Raw genomic sequence first — 25,865 nt, forward strand, 5'->3', positions numbered from 1 at the left:
TAAATGAACATCGGTACAAAGTCCCAATTTATTTCTAATATCAGAAATCAGAACTCTACTCTTGCCTGATGCGTCTAAAACAAAAAGGGGGAACTGTAGAGAGCTCCGGAATGCTGTGCCTTAAAGATGGAGTTGGTTTCTGCCTTCCACCTTCCCGATGGTGAGTGCTCTCTGTCAGGAACAATTCCACATTTGGCTAAGGCCGAAGATCTGGCTTGCTTCCATGTATGTGGACCTATCTGCATTGCCCACATGGCATGCTGGGGTTGGCTACCCAGAGGCTATTAAATTCTGTGATCTAACACCTCAATTTTTTTTCTTACAAATGTTTTCACCATTTCATTAGTAGTACTGTCTGTTCTGCTACAACATATTATGACTAATTTGTTTTTCTTTTATTGTGCATTATGTTTCTTTATATTTTCATACCTGTTTAGATTCAATGTACAATATATTCAGTGAATACTTAAAAGTAATCTTATGTGTGCTATCATAATAAGCTGTGGGCTGGCTTTCCCCAGGGTCAGATGATTGTTCAAGGTTCCTGAATAAACTACATTGAAAAAAAAAAAAAGAAAGAAGGTTATAGGCACATGTGTGGAAGTGTGAGCATGTGAGTGGAAGTGTGTCTTGAAGAACAGTGTGCCAAAGCCTGGAATGGTGGGGCATAAGCACATGTGGGTTTGCTGGCACCATTCATGAGCGCAATGAACATGCATAGTTGCCCTGAATGCCTCAGTAGACAACAGGCCTGTGGTACAGTCCTTTAAGTATTCAGATCTGTCTACAGGAATTTTTTGCCTATACTTCACTGGGAGATCCACAGAGCAAGGGCTTCAATGTTGAGAATGCTTTGCCAAGAATCCTTATGTAGTTCACAGTGTGGGTGTCGCTAGGAGGGATCTGATGTCTAGCTACTAGCATAAGGGAACCCTGGATCATATTCTCTGCAGGCACTCCCTTGAAGGCATACTCACTTGCTGTCAGGGCTAATCAGAAAGCGCAGGGGTTGTCTCTGTTTCCTATTTTCAGATTTGGGCCTGCAGGGGCAAAGGAAAGTATAGGAGATCTGTGCACTCAGTGGTGTCCACTGTTTAGCTGCTGGACATATAGACCCATATTTGGGGCAGCCTCTTCTGCTGTCTTAGGTACTGAGCAAGTAGGTTCCTGCTTGTGTCAGCCACTGTGCATCACAGTTGCAGATCTAGGAGGCCCATACAGCAGCTGCCTTTGCTGTCTCAGTCACTGAGCAGGGAGGTTTGTGCTTGGAGCAACCACTCCTGCCTCTGCTTAGCAGAGAGGCCAGCGCTTGGTGCAAGAGGAAGTGCAGGGGGTTTGAATATTTGCCACTCTCAGTCCCCAGAGCCATCCATGAGTGACCTGGATCGAAATTAGTCCAGCTAACCTGTTGTATCATCTCACCCAGGAAGCCTCAGTGTCGATGTTCTCTCTTCAGTTGCTCCCCCACTCACCAATTTCTGAGTATAGGATCCTGTGCCCTTCAGATAATGGTGTGTGCTGTTTGCAACCATCTTGGACCTCACAAAGGGTATTTTTTTTTTTTTTACCAGAAAACACATTATATAATTTTTAATGCATCCTCCAAAACTGAGTACAAGTTTACATATGTTCTTCATAGCTTATCTTTTATTTATTTATTTTTATATTAATCACAGGTCATTCATTTTGTATCCCAGTTATAGCTCCCTCCTTCTTTCCCTCCCAATCCCACCTGCCCTCCCTCTTCTCCTCCCTGTCCCTTTCAAAGTCCACTGAAAAGGGAGATACTCCTCTCCTTCCATCTGACCCTAGCTTATGAGGTATTTCCAGGACTGGCTGCAATATCCTCCTCTCTAGCATAGCAAGGCTGCTCTTCCCTGAAGCGATGGGTTCAAAGAGCCAGTCATTGAGTTCATGTCAGAAATAATCCTTTTTAATGTTGTTATTTTTATATTTTAAAAATGAAGTAGGACTACTGTAGAACATATGGATTGAAGAGCCAAAGGATTGAAGCTGATTTTTTGCCTAATTGTGAATACGCTATAAAAATTTCCCTATGTATACAGACACAAGACACATATTTAGGATTTATAAATTACAAGACCTGCTGCAGATCAAGATAGTTAGATAAATGCAGAGTTACAGAAAACATATTCTGGATATCAATGCACATTTTTAGTATATTTCTTTTTTTATGCTAAATCTGTTGATGACTCAGTTTCATTGTGTTCTTCCTTTTACTATTATATGTTCATATCATTTTCATGAAATCTCATATTTGTTTGATTCTTCATCTGTGGTCAATTTTGATACTGAATTTATTTTCAAATAAACTTTATTCTGAGAAATCATTTTGCTTTTCCCTTTTTTTGACTTAGAGGTCTCTGCTTTTTATAGCAAGTTGATAATATAGAGCTCAATTCTATTTTTGTTTCAGTAATAAGTGTACTGTTATTAAAACACATTTTCACCATAAGACAAGATATTTAATGAAAAAATGCAAAAACATGGACATAATAGTTACAGTATTTTACCAAATATTCATTAAATTCTGTGATCTAACACCTCAATTTTTTTTCTTACAAATGTTTTCACCATTTCATTAGTAGTACTGTCTGTTCTGCTACAACATATTATGACTAATTTGTTTTTCTTTTATTGTGCATTATGTTTCTTTATATTTTCATACCTGTTTAGATTCAATATACAATATATTCAGTGAAAACTTAAAAGTAATCTTCTGTGTGCTATCATTCTATTAAAAACTAAGCTTCCAGTATTCTAAATTGACTAAGCCCAGGACCTGGTAAAATTATTCTCTTATTCTTACCTTGTAAGTGACAATAATGATTCATTTTCATGAAGGTATACACTTTCTTTCATTTTGAGGATCTTTGCATTAACGGTATGCATTCTTTCACACTTGCAACAATTTTCTCCTCCATTAACCCAAATCTTTCCTTGATGATACACTCAATATTCAGTAACTTGAAGTACATAGTTTTTCAGTTTTCTTTCATTCCTCTATTTTTTAATTAAATTTTTATTTTTTAATATTAGTTACAGTTTATTAACTTTGTATCCCAGCCGTATTCCGCTCCTTCATTCCCTCCCAATGCCACCCTCCATCTCTCATCTTCTCCCTACCCATTTCCAAGTCCACTTATGATAAGGGAGTACATCCTCCTCTTTCACCTTTCATCTGACACTAGCTTATCAGGTATTTTCAGGACTGGCTGCAAAGTCTTCCTCTGTGGCCTAGCAGGGATGCTCCTCCTTTAGGTGGAGGGGGGTGTCAAAGAGACAAGCCCATGTCAGAAATAGTTCCTGTTCCCCTTACTAGGGTACCCACTTGGATACTGAGTTACCATGAGCTACATCTGAGTGGGGGTTCTATGTTATATCCATACATGGTCCTTTTTTGGAAATACAGTCTTACAAAAGACCCCTGTGCCCAGATATATTTGGTCCTTGTGGAGCTCCTGTCCTCTCTAGGTCATACTAACTCCCCCTTTTTTCATATGATTCCCTGTACTCTACTGAAGGTTTGGTTATGAATCTCTGTATCTTCTTTGATACACTGCTTAGGTAGAGTCTTTCAGAGGGCCTCAGTGGTAGGCTCCTGTCCTGTTACTTGTTTTCTCCTGCATCCAATCTTTACAGACCTTGAAAGGAAAATTCTCAGCTTCGTATGGAGAAACAAAACACCCAGAATTCCAATTTCTAAAACTACCCTATACAACAACAGATCATCTGGATCTCAAGCTGTAAAGATCATCCTTGATCTCAGACTGTACTACACAGCAATAGTAATAAAAACTGCATGGTATTTGCATAGAATCAGAAAGGAGGATCAATGGAAACGAATAGAAGATCCAGAAATAAACCCACACACCTATGAATACTTGATTTTTTTACAAAGAAGCCAAAAACATTCAATGGAAAAAAGACAGCATTTTCAACAAATTGTGCTGGTTCAACTGGACGTCTACATCCTCTATTTTTTAAATAAAAGATTTAAGCATGTAGTACAGGCTGTCCTTGAACCATCTGCAGCAATAGTTTATTAACTTTCTTCATACAGAACACGGAGAAGAGTTCTCTGCTGCTTAAACTGGTTGATTTTCATAGTGTCAAAGTTTAAGCTGAAAAGAGAATGAAACAAGAGAGTAATAGTGTACATATTATTGCAAATGCTTAATATCACCTCAATTTATTAATAATCTTCCATTTTATTAAATCTTTCTTATGCCCAAATGAGCCCACTATTTTACATGATTTCCATTTAGTGAGGTAGTGGATGGGTTTCTTTATACATTAACAATTAAAAACAAAAGAAATATCTTTTGCCAAAATGTCCATAGCTTCAAAAATTCATGTCTATTACAACAGCCAAGAATAATAAGCATGTTAATATTTTTAAGAAAGGGATTTGTCTATTTAGTGCTATAGAGATGCTTCAGTAAGTAGTGCTTTCTACTTTCCTAGGGGACTTTAGTTTGATTTGTAGCACCTACATCAGGTGACTCATAGCTACCTATAACCAATTCCAGGAAGATCTGATGCTTCTGGATCCCAGGGCACCTGCACACACATGCACATATAACATGTTTTATTATGGTTCCTTTTACTATGACTGGTGCCATGAACAAAATAAACATGGAGAAGAAAGAGTTTATTTCATCCTACAACTTGTGATCTATCATCTATGGAAGCCACAGCAGGAAATCTGGAATGAATCAGAAGGGAGGAACTGAAGAAGAAACTATGGAGAAGTACTGCTTATTGGTTTGCTCCTCAAGGCTTGCTCAGAATGTTTTCTTGTATCATCCAGGACCATCTGCAGAGGAATATCACTATCCTCAGGAATCCCCCTACCCTGTCCCAAACATTAATCATTAATAAGGAAAATGTCTAAAGACTTGCTTACACGCCAATCTGATGGAGGCATTTTCTTATTTAAAGTTTCTCTTTTTAGACAATTTTAGAACATAACAGGTTGATGGAAGTATATCTAGAACACCACACACACACACACACAAACAGAGAGAGAGAGAAAGAGAGAGAGAGAAAACTATTAAAAAAGACAAATTTTTAAAATAGATTTGTTTTTATTTTTATGAGTGTCGTGCCTGTGTGTATTATGAGTCATCTCTCAAAATTCTGATGAAAAAAAGATTTACTTATATCGTCTGTATGTGTTTTTTCATATGCATGTAAATATACCATGTGCATTCAGTGACCATGGAAGCCAAAAGAGAAGGTTGGATCTTCTGGATCTAGAGTTATGGATGCTTATGAGCTAACATGTGGGTTCTTGGATTAAACCTGGGGCCTCTGCAAAAACATGTGCTCTTTACCACTGAGCAATCTCTCCAGCATCTAAGTCTTTTTTAAATGTATCAAATACCTAACACTTTAGAGACATCTATATGTCCAAAACTGTAGTATAACCACCCCAGTAATTACCTGTTCACTTCTCTTTCCACCAAGCTGCATGACATATAGAAACTAGTATGAAGATGATGTTTGATCAGCTTCATACGCTCTTTGGTATAAAAACAATCATATCATATTTGAATCCAGGTCTTTATATATATATATATATATGTATATATATATATATATATATATATAACATATATAGATAACTAATATAGTGCTGTCTGTTGCGATTATTTCTGAGACAGTTATACTGACACTTCAATATTTAAGTCTTACCTCAGCAAATCTATACAAAAAAAAATGTGATCCTCTAGATTCTCTTGCCTTCTGCTTCCAGCTATATGATATTATGACATGAATTTATTCACTGTCATGGTTGCCTCAGTGGAGTTCTTGAAAAACCAAGCTTTAGCACTTATTCAAGACATTTTGGAAATCTTCAACAGCAAGTGAAGTCAAAGTGAAAATATGTTCTTTTTCTATACACTGAAAATTCACAATGTACTGACCTCACATGTTTTTCTTTCCTTTTACCTTCTTAAAGGATGCTCTGTTTGGAAAAATTCAAGTCACTTGTAATCCTGATCTTTTCTTGATTATCCACAAAATAAATCATCCCCAAAATAAGGAAGAAACGACAGGGATCCAAGATGGAGGCATCGGGACTACTCTTGTTCTGACCAGCAGCACAACAGGATTGGCACAGTGACCAGCAGTCAGAACTCTCAGTTCTAAAACACAAGTGATTGTGTTTCCCAGGTGAGAGGATACTCTACAGTGGAGGATTCAATCAGCTTCAACTCACCCAGATAAACCGTGGAAGAGGTCCCAGTTCTACCAGGTGCTTGGTCGCCAGCCCAGAGCCACATGCCATCATGGTCTGATCACTGTCCCAGAGTGAACTGTTGGCCCCACAACATCAGAGACTGGGATTTCCAGTAGAGAGATAACCTCACAGTACAGTAAATGATCAGGACAGACCTTAGGTCACCCAGACAATCCCTGGAAAAGACCCGGGGTTCCATGGGCACCCAACAGCCAGCCTAGAGCAGAGCAGGGTATACAGGCACCAGCACAGTGTCCTGCCTGTGTGCCTGACTCACTGCCCCAGATAGAACTGTGGGCCCCAGGACACCAGAGACTGAGTTTCTCTGTTGGGTTCAAACCCACAGGGGGGAGAAAAGCAAGTCTGATCTCAGAGCACTCAGTACCACCATCCCAAAAAGATCTCGGGGAAAAATTACCCAGTTTCGGCAGATGCCCAGGCTCCCAATCGCCAGAAAGGTGGAGCTACACGAGTCTGTGCCTGCAGAATCTACTTGCTATCCCAGATAGAATGGTGGTCCCCAAATCATAGTCTGGGTGTCCCTGTCAGGAAGAAACCCCACAGCAGAGGGATCATTAGGTCCAATGCTCAGGACACACAGCTCCAGAAGACTTTCTGGATTTACACAGGCTCTAGGCTCTATCCTTCTACTGCAGGTATGAGCTCCATGTTCACCTGCCATTATTGAGTAGCGCTAGGGCACTGGCACACACAACTGCATCCTCAGACCTACAAAAGAGGAGCACCATTACAGCAGCCCTCAGATACTGCTCCAAGGTACAACCAGTTATCCCTAGCTAAACTGACTCCCTGGTTCTTCAAGAGAGCTGCACCCAACAATTACACCTTCAGAGCAACAGCTACAGCTCACTAAATTCAGAGCAAGAAACCCAGCAGCTGGGCAGCCATCACCAGGACCTCTCCTGATGAGAAGAGAGCCTTCTTGAACACAACAGTTACCACACAGGTCCATATGCCTGAAGCGAACTGTGACAATTCCTGAGAAGCACCATCGTTCAGTTGAACATACCCAAAAAGCTGAGGAGATCTCCTTCAGAACCCTATCAAGTGAATTCCCCTCACCCCAGGACCAAGCAGGCACCAGAAATTAACAGACAAATCTGAGAGAGCGAGATGGGTAGAGGCCAGCAAAAAAGCACAATCAACAAAAGACAAAGCAATATGGCATCCCCAAAACACAGTTATCCAAGGGCATATAGCCCTGGACATCCTAATGTAAGTGAAATTCAAGAAGATGACCTTATATCAATGCTTATGAAGAGGAAGCAAAAAAATGCATAAAGAATTAGGGAAAGATATAATAAAAGAGATTATGGCCATCTGCAAGAAATAAAGGAAGATGCAGCCAAACAGATTGTGGCTTTCAGAGAGGAATTGATTAAGTCACTGAAAGAAATAAAAGAAACAGAGAATGTTCAAACAAACAGGAGAAGGAATTGAAGGTAAAACAGCAAAATACCATCAGACAGGTGAAGGAAATCAATGAAACGGTTCAATATCTGAAGAGAGAACTAGAAAAATTAATGAAAACACAAATGGAGGAAATCATGGACAGGGAGAACCTAGGAAAGAAAGCAGGAACTACAGACGTAAACATAATCAACAGAATACAAGAGAAACAAGAAAGAATCTCAAGTGTGGAAGATACAATGGAAGAAATCGATATATCTGTCAAAAAAAATAATGAATCTAAAAAATTCCTGACACAAAACATCCAAGAAATTCAAGACAACATGAAAAGACAAAAATCTAAGAATAATAGGAATAGAGGAAAAAGAAGATTCCCTCCTCCAAGACCTAGAAAATATTTTCAACAAAATCATTGAAGAAAATTTCCCCAACTTAAAGGAGAAGCCTATAAGAATACAAGAGGTCTATAGAACACCCAATAAATTAGACCAGAAAAGAAAATCCTCCTGCCACATAATGATCAAAAGTGTAAGTATACAGAACAAAGAAAAAATACTAAAGCCTACAAGGGAAAAAGGCCAAGTAACATATAAATGGCAAAGCCATCAGAATCACACCTGACTTCTCAACAGAGACTATGAAATCCAGAAGGGCTTGGATAGATATCATGAAGACCTTAAGAGAACATAGATATCAGCCTAGGCTACTATACCCAGCAAAACTCTCAGTCCTCATAGATGGAGAAAACAAGATATTCAAAGACAAAAACAAATTGCAACAATACCTACACATAAATCAAGCATTACAGAAGATACTAGAAGGAAAAATACAATCCAAGAAAACTAACTACTTTCAATAAAACACAGGAAATAAATAACCTCACTACAGCAAAACGAAAAGTAGCCAAACACACAAACACACTACCACAGCCAACATCAATATCAAAGGATTTAACAGCCACTGGTCATTAATCTCCCTCAACAGCAATAGACTCAATACTCTTATAAAAAGACACAGACTAAGAATGGATGGGTAAACAAGACTCAACAATCTGTTGCATACAAGAAACACACCTAATTCAGAAAGATAGATATTACCTGGAAGTAAAGGGCTGGAAGATGGTTTTCTAAGCAAATGGAACCAAGAAGCAAGCAGGAGTAGCCATTCTAATGTCTAATAAAATAAACTTTCAACCAAAATTAATTAAAAGAGATAGAGAAGGACACTTCATACTAATCAAGGGAAAAATTTACCAGGAAGATATCATAATCCTGAACATCTATGCCCCAAATAAGGGCATCCACATTTGTAAAAGAAACATTAATAAAACTGAAACCACACATAGATCCCTACACATTAATAGTGGGACATTTCAATACCCTACTCTCAACAAAGGATAGGTCAACAGAACAGAAATTAAACAAAAAAAAAAAATAACACTGACAGAGGTCATGAATCAAATCGACCTCAGAAATTAAACAAAGAAACAATAACACTGACAGAGGTCATGAATCAAATGGACCTCATGGACATTTACAGATCCTTCTTCTCAGCACCTCGTGGAACCTTCTCCAAAATAGACCACATAGTTGGTCACAAAGCAAGACTCAACAGGTATAAGAAGATTTAAATAACCCCTTGTATCCTATCTGATCACCATGGAATAAAGCTAGACCTCAATGACAAAAACAGCAAAAGGCTTACACACACATGGAAACTAAACAACTTGGCACTAAATGACAACTGGGTCAGAGAAGAAATAAAGAAATTAAAGAATTTCCTAGAATTCAATGAAACTGAAGACAAAACATACCCAAACTTAAGGGACACAATGAAAGCAGTGCTAAGAGGAAAGTTCATAGCACTAAGTGCCTTCAAGAAGAAATTTGAAACATCTCATTCAAGCAACTTAATGGCTCATTTAAAGCCCTAGAAAAAAAAGCAGCAGACACATCAAAGAGGAGTAGATGAATGAAAATAATCAAACTCAGGGCTGAAATCAATAAATTAGAAACAAAAATAAGCAATTCAAAGAATCAATGAAACCAATAGCTGATTCTTTGAGAAAATCAACAAGATAGACAACCCTTAGCCAAACTAATTAAAAGGCAGAGAGACACCATCCAAATCAACAAAATCAGAAAGGAAAGGGGGACATAACCACAGACACAGAAGAAATCCAAACAATAATTAGGTCTTACTTCAAAAGTCTCTATGCCACAAAATTTGAAAATCTAAATGAAAGGGACAATTTTCTTGACCAATTCCACATACCAAAGTTGAATCAAGACCTGGTAAATCAATTAAATAATCCTATATCCCCTAGGGAAGTAGAAGCTTTCATCAAAAGTCTCCCACGCCAAAAAAAAACTCTGGGCCAGGTGTTTTCAGCGCAGAATTCTACCAGACCTTCAAAAAAGAGATAACGCAAATAGTCTTCAAACTATTCCACAAAATAGAAACAGAAGGAAAATTTCCAAACACATTCTATGAAGCCACAGTCACCTTGGTACATAAACCTCACAAAGACCCAACAAAGAAAGAGAATTTCAGGCCAATCTCACTTAAAAATATCTATGGAAAAAATACTCAACAAAATACTTGCAAACCGAATAAAAGAACACATCAAAGATATCATCCACTACGACAAAGTAGACTTCATCCCAGTCATGCAGGGGTGGTTCAATATATGGAAATTCATCAATGTGATCCACCACATAAACAAACTGAAGGAGAAAAACCACATGATCATCTCCTTAGATGCTCAAAAAGCGTCTGACAAAATCCAACATCCATTCATGTTTAAAGTCTTAGAGAGATCAGGGATACAAGGCACATACCTGAACATAGTAAAGGCAATATATACCAAGCCTATAGCCAATATCAAAATCAATGGGGAGAAACTTAAATCAATCCCACTGAAATCAGGAACAAGGCAAGGCTGCCCACTCTCTCCATATCTCTTCAACATTGTTCTTAAAGTCCTTGCTAGAGCAATAAGACATTTAAAGGAGATCAAGGGAATAAAAATTGGAAAGGAAGAAGTCAAAGTATCACTATATGCAGATGATATGATAGTACACCTGAGTGACCCGAAAAATTGTACCAAGGAACTCCTACAGCTGATAAACACCTTCAGCCAAGTGGCCGGATACAAAATTAACTCAAGAAAAATCAGTAGCCCTCCTGTATACAAAAGACAAAAGGGCCTAGAAAGAAATTAGGGAAACAATGCCCTTCACAATAGCCACAAAGGACATAAAGTACCGTGGTGTGAACCTAACCGAGCAAGTCAAAGACTTGTGTGAAAAAAATTTCCAGTCTCTGAAGAAAGAAATAGAAGAAGATATAAGAAGAAGGAAAGATCTCCCATGCTCATGAGTTCGCAGCATTAATATAGTAAAAATAGCCGACTTACCAAAAGCAATCTACAGATTTGAGGCAATTCCCATCAAATTACCAACACAGTTTTTACAGACCTTGAAAAAAAATTCTCCCCTTCATAAAGAACAACAAGAAACCCAGAATTGCTAAAACAGTCCTCTACAGTAAAAGATCTTCTTGCGGTATCTCCATCTCTGATCTTAAGCTGTACTATAGAGGAACAATACTAAAAACTGCATGGTACTGGCATAGAAACAGAATGGTCAATCAATGTAATTGAATAGAAGACACAGAAATAAATCCACACACTTATGGACACCTGATTTTTGACAAAGATGCCAAAACCATTCAATGGAAAAAAACAAAAAAATAAAAAACAGAATCTTCAACAAATGGTGCTGGTCTAACTGGATGTCCACATGTAGAAAAATACAAATAGATCCATCCTTACCACCCTGCACACAACTAAAGTCCAAGTGGATCAAAGACCTCAATATAAAAGCAGACACACTAAACGGTTTAGAAGAAAAAGTGGGGAAGAGCCTTGAACTCATTGGTACAGGAGACAACTTCCTGAACAGAAACATCAACATCACAGGCTCTAAGAGCAACAATCAATAAATGAGATCTCATGTAACTAAAAAGCTTCTGTAAAGCAAAGGACACTGTCCTTAGAACAAAACGAGTGCCTACAGATTGGGAAAGAATCATCACCAACCCTATTTCTGACAGAGGGCTAATATCCAGTATATATAAAGAACTCACGAAGTTAAACAGTGACAAATCAAGTAATCCAATTAAAAAATGAGGTACAGAGCTAAACAGAATTCTCTGTAGAGGAATATCGAATGGCAGAGAAACACTTAAAGTAATGCTCATTGTCATTAGTCATAAGGGAAATGCAAATCAAAATGACCCTAAGATTTAACCTTATTCGCCTCAGAATGACTAAGATCAAAAACTCAAGTGAGAACACATGCTGGAGAGGTTGTGGAGAAAGAGGGTCCCTCCTCCACTGCTGGTGGGAATGTAAACCTGTACAGCCACTCTGGAAATCAATCTGGTGCTACCTCAGACAACTAGGAATAGCACTTCCTCAAGATCCAGCTATACCACTCTTAAGCATATACCCAAAAGAGGCTCAAATACACAATAAAGACATCTGCTCAACCATGTTTGAAGTATCTTTATTTGTAATAGCCAGCACCTGGAAACAACCCATATGTCCCTCAACTGAGGAATGGATACAGAAATTGTGGTACATTTATACAATTGATTATTACTCAGCAATAAAAAAACAAGTATATCATGAAATTTGCAGGTAAAAGGTGGGACCTGGAAAAAAACATCCTGAGTGAGCTGTCCAAGAAGCAGAAAGACCCACAGTATATACTCACTCATATAGACATATAATATGGGATAAACCTATGAAAATCTGTACACCTAAAGAAACTAATCAAGAGTTAGGTCTCTTGCTAAAATGCTCAATCCCTATCCAGAAAGGCAAAGAGAATGGACATTAGAATAAGGAGAAAAGAGGGAACAAGTCAGGAGCCTGCCACTGCGGATCTCTGAAAGGCTCTGTCAAAGCCAATGCTGAGACTTATGGGCAACCTCTGGGCAGAGTGCAGGGAATCTTAGGAAAGAAGTGGGAAACAGTAACATCTGGAGAGGACAGGAACTCCACAAGGAGAGCAACAGAACCAAAAAATCTGAGCACAGGGGTCTTTCCTGAGACTGATACTCCAACCAAGGGCTATGCATGGAGACAACCTAGGACCCCTGCATAGATGTAACCCAAGACAGTTCAGTGTCCAAGTGAGTTCCATAGTAAGGGGAGCAGGGGCTGCCTCTTTTTTTTTTTTAACTTTTATTATGTATAACATGTTCTGCCCCCATGTGTGCCTGCAGGCCAGAAGATGGCACCAGATCTTATTATAGGTGGTTGTGAGCCACCGTGTGGTTGCTGGGAATTAAACTCAGGGCCTCTGGAAGATCAGCCAGTGCTCTGAACCATCTCTTCCAGCCCAGGGGGTTGCCTCTTACATGAAGTGACTGGCCTGATCTTTAATTACCTCCTCCTGATGGGGAAGCAGCCCCACCAGGCCACAGAAGAAGACAATGTAGCCAGTCCTGATGCGTCTTAATAGACTAGGGTCAGAATGAAGGAAACAAAGACCTCTTTGGGGAGGGGCAGGATTGCAGAGGTGGAGGACGGGAAGGACTGGGACTGGGGGAGGGATGTAAACACAGGGGGCATACAAAGTGAATAAAGTGTAATCAATAAAGAATTAACAAAAATAAGAAACAAACTCACAGAGTTCTACAGCACTAAATTTGTCATCACACAAGACAAGTTATAAAATTCAGAGTTATAGTTCCTGTGTTAACCCCACTCCTTTCCTATAGCATGTGCCTTACAACAGTGCCTTTATATTTATAGTCCTTTTCTTAAACCTCAATTCAAATTTTTGGCATCAAGATCTTACACTAGCCATCTGATTAAATATTTACAGAACAATATGAACGCTTGTGTATTTATTTTTAAGTCTAATGAAAATTAAATAGATCAAAGAAGTTAATAGGCATTGTGGTTCAAACAAAACTAAGGTTAACATTTTATAGTAAATTTTGTAGTCTAATTTGTATTTCCTCATTTAGCCACTAGTTGTCATCCCTTTTAAGGAATCATCTCCTGAGGGTAAAGCAAACCGATAATCCAATGAAACTAGATTCTTTTTTATGTTTGAAGTATTTTGTGGTATCAGAAAATTGTTCTGTGTTCTGAACTTTTTCTCATTTCTGGAAAACAGCATGTGTGTGGTATCTTCTATCTTCATTTTGATTATGACTAATCATATTTTATAATCTAACTTAACTAAATTGTTAAAGGCAAAGAATGTTTTAATTCATAGAGAAATATGATTATATGATTTGAAAATACTTTCACTTTAGTGCGTTATCTTTGATTGTTAGACAGTCAAGAGCACACTGTCCTACTTTCTAATATTTAAATTGTTTCTTTACTCATAATTTGACTATATAAATTCAACTTACTCTCTAATATGATGAACTAATATGAGCAATTTACTCCTCCAAACTGAGACCTACATTTTTCTCCTCAGTATTTTATAATGACATTTGCCTTATAATTTGTATTTTATACAAAACAACAACAAATCTAACTAAGATTTTATTTTTGATACTTCATCATCCTCTTCACAGGTTTTAAGGTTCACAGATTTGCCCTTTTTTTTCCTCAGTAAACAACTGTTCATTTTGTGTTGTTGTATTCTTAGATTATTATAGTATAATCCTAAGAAGATATTTTTTTCTGGTAGGAAAATAATAAGAATCTACACTGTATGTAATTACCTGATAATTTCTAAGGTATTACTTTGAATCTCAAAACACAAATGATATTTTTGTTCATGTTCTCAACATTGCATGGGATTGTGCTTATATTAAACATTATCCAGTTCATGAAATTCAAACTTATATTGGAGTTATATCTGTTAAGCATTTCAATCCAGTGAGCCAGGAATTGATATATATCATACCACAAATGTTAAAAGTCTATCCTTTCTCTAGAAGTTTAGACAGCAGTAATGAATTCAAAGTGAGTAGAGGAAGTAGGTGCTTCTCAATTGATATAAGAACTATCCAATTTCTTATGACCTTTGTAGCTCATAAGTAAGAGCTGATAGTACCAGAAGCTGGGCTGTCCATAAAGGTAGTGAAGCATGTAATTATGTTGCTTTTTGCGATTAGAGAAGCTTTAAGAAATATAACTTACTCAATAATGTTTCCCAATCTCCTTTCCAGATATCTTCTTCAAAAATGCAAATATGTTATACACCTGTATATTTGTCAGAAGACTGATATAACTCATATTTGAGGGAATGTATTTTATCAGGTGTTTTTTTCATTAGACCAATAACTCAGGAAAACAGTAAATGATGGGAAAATGAAGGTCAGGGTCCATGGGTCGAAGAAAAAGAAGGACGAAGGGAGGGACAGCTAAAAATGACAAGAAATGATGGAGTCAAGGAAGACTGAACTAATCATAGTACATCTAGCTACAGATGTACCTAAACTGTGGTCTTGTCCAGTAAAGGTCCAAAGTCCTTTACCACAATAATAGTAATTGAAGACCCTGAAACCTTACCATCTGGAATAGAACCCCAAGTTGATTTATTTTATAAAATGAGGTAAATATTAGCACCTAGCATACAGGGTTGCATGACTGTGAAATGATTTGACAGATATAAAATACTTTTAGCAATGTCTGGAACATGTGATGTGTTAGACATGTTAATAGGTATGCTGTTGTGATAATTACCAAATAAAGTTTTGAAACTCATTGAATATATTTGAAATATCTATATTTAATTATTGATTCATTTGATGCATATACATAATTTATTTAAAGGAGTTAAACACCTTATAGTTCCTTTGTTGAGGGAAAAGAATAGTAACAGAGGATCTATGTGTCTCTACTAACTTGTTTATATCATTTCATCCCCTGACTCCAAGGTCTGTAAAGTATAGTTGGGTAAAGTTTTTTAGTAGTTCTAAAAGATAATACTATAGCATTATTAAAACTACAATGAAAAGTCCTTTAATGAATCCATTTGAAGATGCAATCTGTAGCTAGACATGTTGGTGCATGTCAGTAATTCCAGCATATAGACCTGGAAAAGTAAAGGCACTCTAGGATAGATAGCCAATTTAAGTCCAGCCTCAGCTAAAATAGACAAACTGCGTCACTAAACAACATCAACAAATTTGCACATAGCACATACTATAGTTATAGATGTACAAATGAAAAAAATAAGAAAATGGTGCTTTGCAGTCATGAATTCACCCAGTCATGATTACCCTTCATAAGATCTACAAAAAATAGACCTGCCAAGAATCTGGAAAGCCTGCAGTAGTGTCTCATGAAACCCCATTCCTCCCAGCAGAGCTAATGGTTGTTGAGAAATGGAGAGACATTTTCTTTCTTGTGGTAGCAACTGATAAGGTGTTTATGCTGCTGTAAATGACCTATCACCATTCCCCTGTAAGCAACCTTAAATAAAGTCATTGGATCACCACCACACAGAATGGCATGAAAATAAAAAGGTGACTAGTTGGGAAAAGGAAGAATATCAAACTTAGGGAGAAAAAAAGAGAAACAAAACCAAGGTAGGGTGTTGAATAATCCTTATATGCTGATTACCAGTAAACAAAAACATATATCTGGATTCCTTTGATACCAGGACTCTGCTCTAAACCAATGCGCTGTATTCTGGCCGTGTCCACATTGCCTGATGTAAAGACAAGAAAGAATAGAAATACAGAATATTATAGGTTGTTTGATTACTGTTGTCCTACTACATATACTGTTCATAGCGTACAATCATAGTTGTACAAAAAGAGAAATAGAAACAGTGTGCTGGGTTTTTAAATTTTAAAACACTTCACTTTTTATCCACACCATGTGTTTTTTTGGGTGTCATCTTGACATTTTGGTGTCTATAATAAAAGTTTAAATGCTAAGGCACTGATTATTACAATATGCATCAATAACAGCTGTTTTAGGAAAAGAGATAACTTCAGAAAGCAATAATCCTTTTCAAAAGCAGTAAAAATTTCAGATGAATATTTCTACCTGTTTGAGAATTTGAGTGTTTTATACAGATAGTACATCGAACAGTTCATTCTTTAAAATAGCCTGTGCTTCTGCCTGCATTGTCATTGACATGGCAACAGTCTATGAAGATTTCCTAAGAAAATATAAATTAAGTATCTAAAACTGTCAGTATCTCAGGCTAAGGGCCATGGCAACGACAGTTATAATTTTTTTCAGGAAAAAAAATGCTCATCAGAATTTACTTTCTAATTCCCTGATGTGTCCTTAGAGAAGTGCTCATCTGTGGTAGAAATGTCTCTGGCTAAATCAAGAGTTGAGAAGCAAGGCACAAATTGATTTTCTGTTCAATGGCTGTCTTCTTGGACATCTTTCATCTACTTCTATAGCATAGCCATATTTTGTCAGCTTATTGATCCATAAAAATGACATGAGTGCCTCTTCCTCAGTTGTATTTGGAGGTTAATTTCCTGGGGTCCTTCATTGAAAAATAAAGACAAACCTAAAAGTACTGTAATTTCTGACTTCCAGTCTATAGAATGATACCTTATGATAAGCTATGAACTCTCAAATTCAGTCATGGTAACATGTCCTCTAAGTTGGCACTAAAGAGATAAAATTGAAAAAGATTAAAAATCATCACATATGCTGTGCTCATACAAAACATAACTTTATCCTATTTTATAACCTAACTTTTATCCAACTCTTATCATCTTTCCATTGCTCCAAAGACAAGGCTTTTCTGCATTGTATGTCCATGTTGCCCCAGTGATTGCCCACTACCTACCAAAAGTACATGTTGTAAATTTGCTACTAAATATTTCAACAGACTTATACTCTACATCATTTGGCATCATTTTGAGACTCTATATTGTCACACTTTGGGGAGGTTTCTCCCTGTTGCTGTTTCTTAAAACCAAGTTACATGATTTGGCAGGTCCTCAACTACCTTATTAATAAAGTTACAAGATATCTGGAAATTGAAAGTTCTAGAAATTTTACATGCCTCAAACTAAATCATCAAGGAAGCCAATTTGCACATTGTCAATGAGCAGCCATCATTGATTTATTCTAAATTTACTTTTTGTCCACTGTTTATCTGAAAGGAGAACACACAACTTTAAAGAGAATACCAGCCAAACTGCTCATGTTATCATCAACTAGGTATATTGTATATATGTAGCGATAAACATTTGCATACCTGTCACATTTTGAGATATGAAATAACATGAAAATCTCTGTACATTTTAATCCGTGATTATTGACTAAAGAAAAGGCAGTGAGTTTCAGACCTTAGGTCTCATATTATATACATGTTCAACCAGTCTCTGACTCTTTTCTAAAGTAGAGAAAGTAGATGTCTTGAAAGGATCAGAAATGGGGGGGGGGATCCAAGATGGTAGAACATAGAGCACACTGTGTCTGAGGAACAAGAGAGCAGTGACCAACAGACTGAACTGTAGGCCCTAAAACACCAGTGATTGTGTTCCACAAGGGAGAGGAAACTCCACGGTGTGGGAAGCGATCTGGTTCAATGTCTGATCACCTTGCTAAACCCCAGAAGGCTTCCAAGGTTCTGGCAGTTGCTCAGCCACAAGCCCAGAGCAATGCCAATGTGCTTTGATCATCATCCAAGACTGAACTGTGGATCCCACAACACCAGGGACTGGGTTCTCCAGTGGACAGGCAACTCCACAGTGATGGAAGCAATAGGGTTCAAACCAACTACAGCTCACCCAGCCAACTCACTCACCCCCTATAAAAAGTTCCTACTCCAGCAGATGCTCAGTCACCAGCCTCAGTCACACACCTACATGAGCTACTCATCATTCCAGACAGAACTGTGAGCACCAAAACACCAGAGACTAGGTTTTCCTGTAGGGAAGAAACCCCCATGGTAAGGGAAACATCAGGTTTGACCTCAGGGTATCAGACAACCAACCCGGAAATGTTCCCCTGTTCCTGCAGGCCCTCAGTCTCCAGTGCAGAGCCACATGCTTGTGCCTACATGCTCTACTCTCCATCCAAGAATGAGCTGTGGACCCCCAAAGACTACAGACTGGGTCACTGTTAGGAGGAAACACTACAGTGAAGGAAACATTAGGTCTGGCCTCAGGACACAAAGCAAATTCCTGGGAAATTCTCCTGGGTTCCATCAGACTCAGGTGCTCTAGCCTCCAGCCACACACTTGTGTACTGCACTCACAAGCCATTGATTACCTCTTGGATACTGGGGTGCAGAGTTCCAACCTCAGACCTACAGAAGCTTGGGACCCACGGGATCAGCCCCCAGAAGCTGATCCAAGGAGCAACATGTCTCCCTAGCTAAACATACCAAACCTCAGGGATCCCTGTTTCTTCAAGAGGGCTGCACCCAGAAAACACAGTGCACGTGCAGCAACAGCTCACTAAATTCAGAGCAAGAAATCCAGTGGCAGGAGAGCTGTCTCCAGGACTTCTCCTGGTTAGAAGATAGTGCCTGGGCTTTAAAAGAGTCCAGTTAGCTCACAGGACTATACTTCTGAGGAGAGCTTTGGCAATTCCCTGAAAAGTACCAGCCATTCAGTGACCATACCCAAAAAGCTGAGGAGAGCTCCATCAGGAACAACCATCTTCCTGTTAAGGGGATTCCCCCTACTCCAGGATTCCAACAGGAACAAGAAATTAACAGCAAATATCTTAGACAGCCAGATGGGTAAAGGCCAGTGTAAAAGCACAATCAACAAAAGCCAAAACAATATGGTATCTCCAGAAGTCAGTTATCCAAGGACAAGTATTCCTGGATACCTTAACATAAGTGAAATTCAAGAAGATTACCTTAAATCAATACATATGAAGATGGTAATGGAGGAAACAAATAAAACTGATAATGTAATACAGGAATATACAGCCAAACAGTTCATAGACTATAGAGAGGAAAGAATTAATTCATTGAAATAAATAAAAGAAAAAAAGGAAGGTTCAAACAAACAGATGAAAGAATTGAAGGAAAATACAAAGGGACAGGTAAAAGAAATCAACAAAATGCTTCACGAGTTGAAGACAGAAATGGAAACAGTAAAGAAAAAAACAAACTGAGGCAATCATTGAAACAGAGAACTTAGGAAAGAAAATAGTAATTACAGAGGTAAGCATAACCAACAGATTACAAAAGAAAAAAATTCAGGTGTTCAAGAAATGGAGGAAATTGATGTATCCATCCAAAAAAAATGTTAAATCTAAAAAAATTCCTGACACAATCTATCCAAAAATTCAAGGACAACATGAAAAGAGAAAACCTAAGTATTATAGGAATGAAGGAGAAAGAAGATTCCTGTCTCCAAGCTCCAGAAAATATTGTCAATAAAATCATAAAAGAAAATTTCCCCAATTTAAAGAAGGGGCCTATAAAGCATACAAGTGACCTACAGAACACCTCCCAGGTTAGACCAGAAAAGAAAATCCTCCCACCTAATAATAATCAAAAGAGTAAATATACAGAACAAAGAAAAAATGTAAAAGTTGCAAGGGGAAAAGGCCAAGTAATATATAATGGCAAACCCATCAGAATCACACCTGACTTCTCAGCAGAGACAATAAAAAGCAAAAGGTCCTGGACAAATATTATGAAGACCCTAAGTGAGCACAGATGTCAGTACAGACTACTATAACAAGCAAAACTCTCAATCATCATAGATGGAGAAAACAAGATATTCAATGACATAAACAAATTTAAACAGTATGTATGTACAAATTCAGCTGTACAAAAGATACTAAAAGGAAAAACGCAACTCAATAAAGTTAAATACATGTAGGAAAACAGGAAATAAATAACCTTACTACAGTAAAACTAAAAGTAGTCATGACACAAACACTATGACAACGAACATCAAAATAAAAGGATCTAACAACCACTGATCATTAATCTCTCTCAACATCAACGGACTCAGTTCTTCCATAAAAACACACAGACTAACAGAATGAATGCATAAACAAGAATGAACAATCTGTTGCATACATGAAACACACGTAAGTCACAAACATAGCTATTACCTGAGAGTAAAGGGTTGGAAGATTATTTTTCAAATAAACAGACCCAAGAAGCAAGCAGGAGTAGAAATTCTAATATCTAATAAAATAGACTTTCAACCAAAATTAATCAAAAGAGACAGGAAAGGTCATTTCATACACATCCGAGGAAAATTCTAACAGGAAGATATGTCAGTTCTAAACATATATGTCCCCAATACAAGGGCACTCATATTTGTAAAAGAAATATTAATAAAATACAAACCAAACATAGATCCCCATGCATTAATAGTGGGAAACTTCAACATCTCACTCTCTCTAAGGGACAGATCATCGAGACAGAAGCTAAACAGAGAAATAATGACCCTTACAGAGGTCCTAAATCAAACGGACCTAATAGATGTCTACAGAAACTTTCATCTGAGCACAAAAGAATATATCTTCTTCTCAGCACCTCATGAAACCTTCTCCAAAGGACACAAAGCAAGCCTCAAAAGATACAAGAAGATTAAAATAATCCCTTGTATCATATCAGACTCCCATGGTCTATAAATGGACCTCAACAATAACAGAAAGACCAAAAAGCCTACACAAAGGGAAACTGAACAGCTCTCTATTCAATAACAATTGGGTCAGGGAGGAAATAAAAAATTAAAAACTTCCTAGAACTTAATATAAATGAAAGTACAACTTACTCTAACTTGTGGGACACAATGAAAGCAGTGATAAGAGGAAAGTTCATAGCACTAAGTGCTTTCATAAAGAAATTTGAGGCATCTCATACAAGCAACTTAATGGCACACCTGAAAGCACTAGAAAAAAAATGTAAAAGAAGACACACATAATAGAAGTAGATAGCTGGAAATAATAAAACCCAGAGCTGAAATAAATGAATTAGAAACAAAGACAACAATTCAAACAATCAACGAAACCAAGAGCTGGTTCTATGAGAAAATCAACAAGATAGACAAACCCTTAGCCAAACTAACTAAAAGGCAGAAAGACACTATGCAAATCAACAAAATCAGAAATGAAAAGAGGGACATAACAACAGACACTGAGGAAATCCAAACAATCATTAAGTCTTACTACAAAAGTCTATACACCACCAAAATTGAAAACCTATATGAAATGTACAATTTTCTTGGTCAACTCCACTTACCAAAGCTGAATTAAGACCAGGTAAATAAATTAAATGGTCCTATATTCCGCAAGGAAATATAGAAGCAGTCATCAAAATCCTCCTATCCAAAAAAGTCCACAGAAAGATTATTTCAGCACAGAATTCTAACAGTCCTTCATAGAAGAGCTAACACCAGTACTCTTTAAACTATTCCACAAAATAGAAACAGAAGGAACATTACCATACTCATTCTATGAATCCACAGTCACCTTGATACCTAAACCTCAAGTAGACCAAACAAAGAAATAGAATTTCAGACCAACCTCACTTATGAACATTAATGCAAAAATACTCAACAAAATACTCACAAATAGATATCATCCACCATGACCAAGTAGGCTTCATCCCAGGTATGCATACATGGTTAAATATACATAAATGCATTCATATAAATCACCACAAAAACAACCTGAAAAAAATAATCTCATGATCATGCTGAAAAGGCATTTGATAAAATCCAACACTCATTCATGTTTAAAGTCCTGGAGAGATCAGGGATACAAGATACTTACCAAAACATAGTAAAAGCAATACACAGCAAGCCTATAGCCAACATCAAACTAAATGGAAAGAAAATTAAATCAATCCCAGTGAAATCAGGCAAAAGGCAAGGCTTCCTACTCTCTCTGTATCTCTTCAACATAGTACTTGAAATACACGCTAGAGCAATAAGACAAATAAAGGTATCAAGGGATTCAAATCATAAAAGAAAAAGTCAAAGTAGTACTATTTGCAGATGATATGATAGTATATATGATGGACTCCAAAAATTTGACCATTAAACTGCCATAGCTGTTAGGCACCTTCTGCAAAGTGTTTGTATACAAAATTAATTAAAAAAATCAATAGCCCTCCTGTATACAAAAGACAAAATGGCTAAGAAAGAAAATAGGGAAACAATACCCTTCACAATAGCCACAAAACAAAACAAAACCCTTCAAGTATCTTGCTGTGACTCAAATCAAGCAACTGAATAACTTGTATGAAAAACTTTCAAATCTCTGAAGAAAGAAATTGAAGAAAATATCAGATGATGGAAAGATCTCCAATACTCATGGCTTGACAGGATTAACATAGTAAAAAAAATGACCATTTTACCAAAAGCAATATACAGATGTATTGCAATTCCCATCAAATTACTATCACAGTTCTTTACAGATTTTGAAAGAACATTTCCCAAGTTCATTTGGAATAACAAAAAACACAGAATAGCTAAAGCAATCCAATACAATAAAAGATCTTCTTGTAACTCCATCCCTGGTCTCAATCTGTATTATAGAGCAACAGTAATAAAAACTACATGGTACTGGCATAGTAACAGGCTGGTGGATCACTGGAGTCGAATTCAAAACCCAAAAGTAAACCCACACACCTATGGATACCTGATTTTTGACAAAGATTCAAAAACCACACAATAGAAAATAGATCACATCTTCAACAAATGGTGCTGGTCCAACTGGATGTCTACATGTAGAAAAAGAAAATAGACCCCTATCTGTCACCTTGCACAAAACTAAAGTCCGAGTGGATCAAAGACCTCCACATAAAACCAGACACACTAAATCTGTTGGAAAAAAAAAAAAAAACTGAGGAAGAGTTTAGAATTCATTGGCAGATGAGACAACTTCCTGAACAGAACACTAACAGCTGAGGCTCTAAGATCTACAATTGGCACCCTCAGAAACTGAAAAGCTTATGTAAAGCAAAGGACACTGTCAGCAGAGCATAATGACAGCCTACAGATTGGGAAAAGTTCTTCACCAACCTTACATCTGATGGGGGTCTAATATCCAGAATATATAAAAAACTCAAGAAGTTAAAAAGCAACAAATCAAGTAGTCCAATTAAAACATGGGGTACAGAGCTTAAACAGAAATATCAATAGAGGAATATTGAATGGCAGAGAAACGCTTAAAGAAATACTCAACAGCCTTCATCATTAGGGAAATGCAACTCAAAACAACTCTGAGATTCCTTCTAAAACAGATCAGAATGGATAAGATAAAAAAAAAACAAAACTCAAGTGATGCTTTTCCTCAGCTGCTGCTAGGGTGCTCCATTCTTCTAAAGGAGCTAATGCTGTGTTGGGGTGAAGCCATCACTTCATTTGGCAACTAACATATTGCTGGTAATTTACAACATGGCCTCATTCTCCGAGCTTGCCTGCATTTACTCTGCCGTCATCCTTCACAATGAGGAGGTGAAGGTCACAGAGGATAAGATCAATGCTCTCATTAAAATAGCCAGTGTCAAAGTTTAACCATTGTGGCCTGGCTTGTTTACAAAGGCCCTGGCCAATGTCAACATTGGGAGCCTCATCTGCAATATAGGGGAGCTGCGCCAGCAGGAGATCCTGCTCCAGCCACCAATGTTGCCCCAGCTCAGGAAAAGATAGTGGAAGCAAAGAAGGAAGAATCCAAGGGGTCTGACATGGGCTTTGGTCTTTTTCACTAAAGCTCTTTTTAATATGTTCAATAAAAGGCTGAACCTGTAAAAAAAAAAAAAAAAACTCAAGCAACAATACATGCTGGAAAGGATGTGGAGAAAGGGGAACCTTCTTCCATTGCTGGTGGGAATGTAACTTTGTACAACCACTTTGGAAATCAATCTGGCTTTCTCAAAAATTGGGAAGAGCAATACCTCAAGATCCAGCTATACCATTGCTGGGTATATACCCAAAAGATGCCCCATCATTCACCAAAAACTCAACTATATTCATAGCTTCTTTATTTGTAATAGAATCTCTAAACAATCTAGATGCCCCTCAACAGAGGAATGGTTGCAGAAGTTGGGGCACATTTACATAATGGAATACTACTGAGCTATTAAAAACAAAGAAATCATGAAATTCTCAGGCAAATGGATGGAACTAGAAAAGATCATCCTGATTGAGGTAACCCAGAAACAGAAAGACACATATAGTATACACACACTTATAGGAGGATTTTAGCCATTTAATATAAGATAGGCATAGTAAAATCTACAGATCTAGTGAAGCTAAACACTAAGGAGGACCCGAGGAAAGATGTTTAAATCTCATTCAGAATGGCAAACAATATAGAGACCAGGAGCAGTGGAAGAGGGGAAACAGGATGGGAGCCTACTATATAGGGTTTCTGAAAAGCTCCACCCCATAAGGGATGGAAACAAATGCTGAGACTCACAGCCAAATTTTGGGCAGAGCGCAGTGAGTCTTATGGAAGAAGTGGGAAGGGGATAGAAAGACATGGAGAGGACAGGAGCCCCACAGGAGACCAACAGAACTAAATAATCTTAGCACAGGGGATCCTGCAGAGACTGACCATGAACAGAGAGGACCTAGAACTTCTGCTTAGATGTAGCTGATTGGCAGCTCAGTCTACATGTATGTGCTGAGTAAGGGGAGCAGAGGATGCTTCTGTCAAGAACTTGATTGCCTGCTTTTTAATCTCCTGTCCCTGGTGATGTGGTCTTACCAGGCCTCAGAGGAAGAAGATCCAGGCAGTCCTGATGAGACTTGATAAGCTATGGGCAAATGGCAGAGGAGGAGAACTTCCCCTTTCAGTGGACTAGGGAAAGGGGATGATCTGAAGAGGGAGAGTGGGACTGGGAGGAGTTGAGGGAACGGGCTTCAATCTGGATATATAATGAATAAATTGTGAAACATAAAAAAGAAAAGGTTAATAAATAAATTTAATAAAAAATATACAAAAGGATCAGAAAACTTAATAATTATATTAATTTTTATTTCTGGGATCAAATTCTTGACCAAAAGCAACTTATGCAAGGAAGGGTGTGTATGGAAACATAGTTTGAAGAGCTACCATCCACTATGAAAATAAAAGTATGATTGTGGACATAGTTATATTATTTATACAGTCAAGAAGGAAAATGAATTCAAGAAGTAGGTGTCACAGCCCACCCCTAATGGTCTGATTCACTTGTTCCTAGAGCACCACATCTTCAAGGTTCCA

The 25,865-nt window shown here is 37.6% G+C and overlaps 1 pseudogene; it reads left to right on the forward strand.

Annotated features, from left to right (window-relative positions):
- Positions 1 to 24,052: 24,052 nt before the first annotated feature.
- Positions 24,053 to 24,366, forward strand: LOC110542655 (large ribosomal subunit protein P1-like; annotated as a pseudogene).
- The last annotated feature ends 1,499 nt before the right edge of the window (positions 24,367 to 25,865 follow it).

The sequence above is a fragment of the Meriones unguiculatus genome, chromosome X, assembly GCF_030254825.1.
Source record: "Meriones unguiculatus strain TT.TT164.6M chromosome X, Bangor_MerUng_6.1, whole genome shotgun sequence".
NCBI lineage: Eukaryota > Metazoa > Chordata > Mammalia > Rodentia > Muridae > Meriones > Meriones unguiculatus.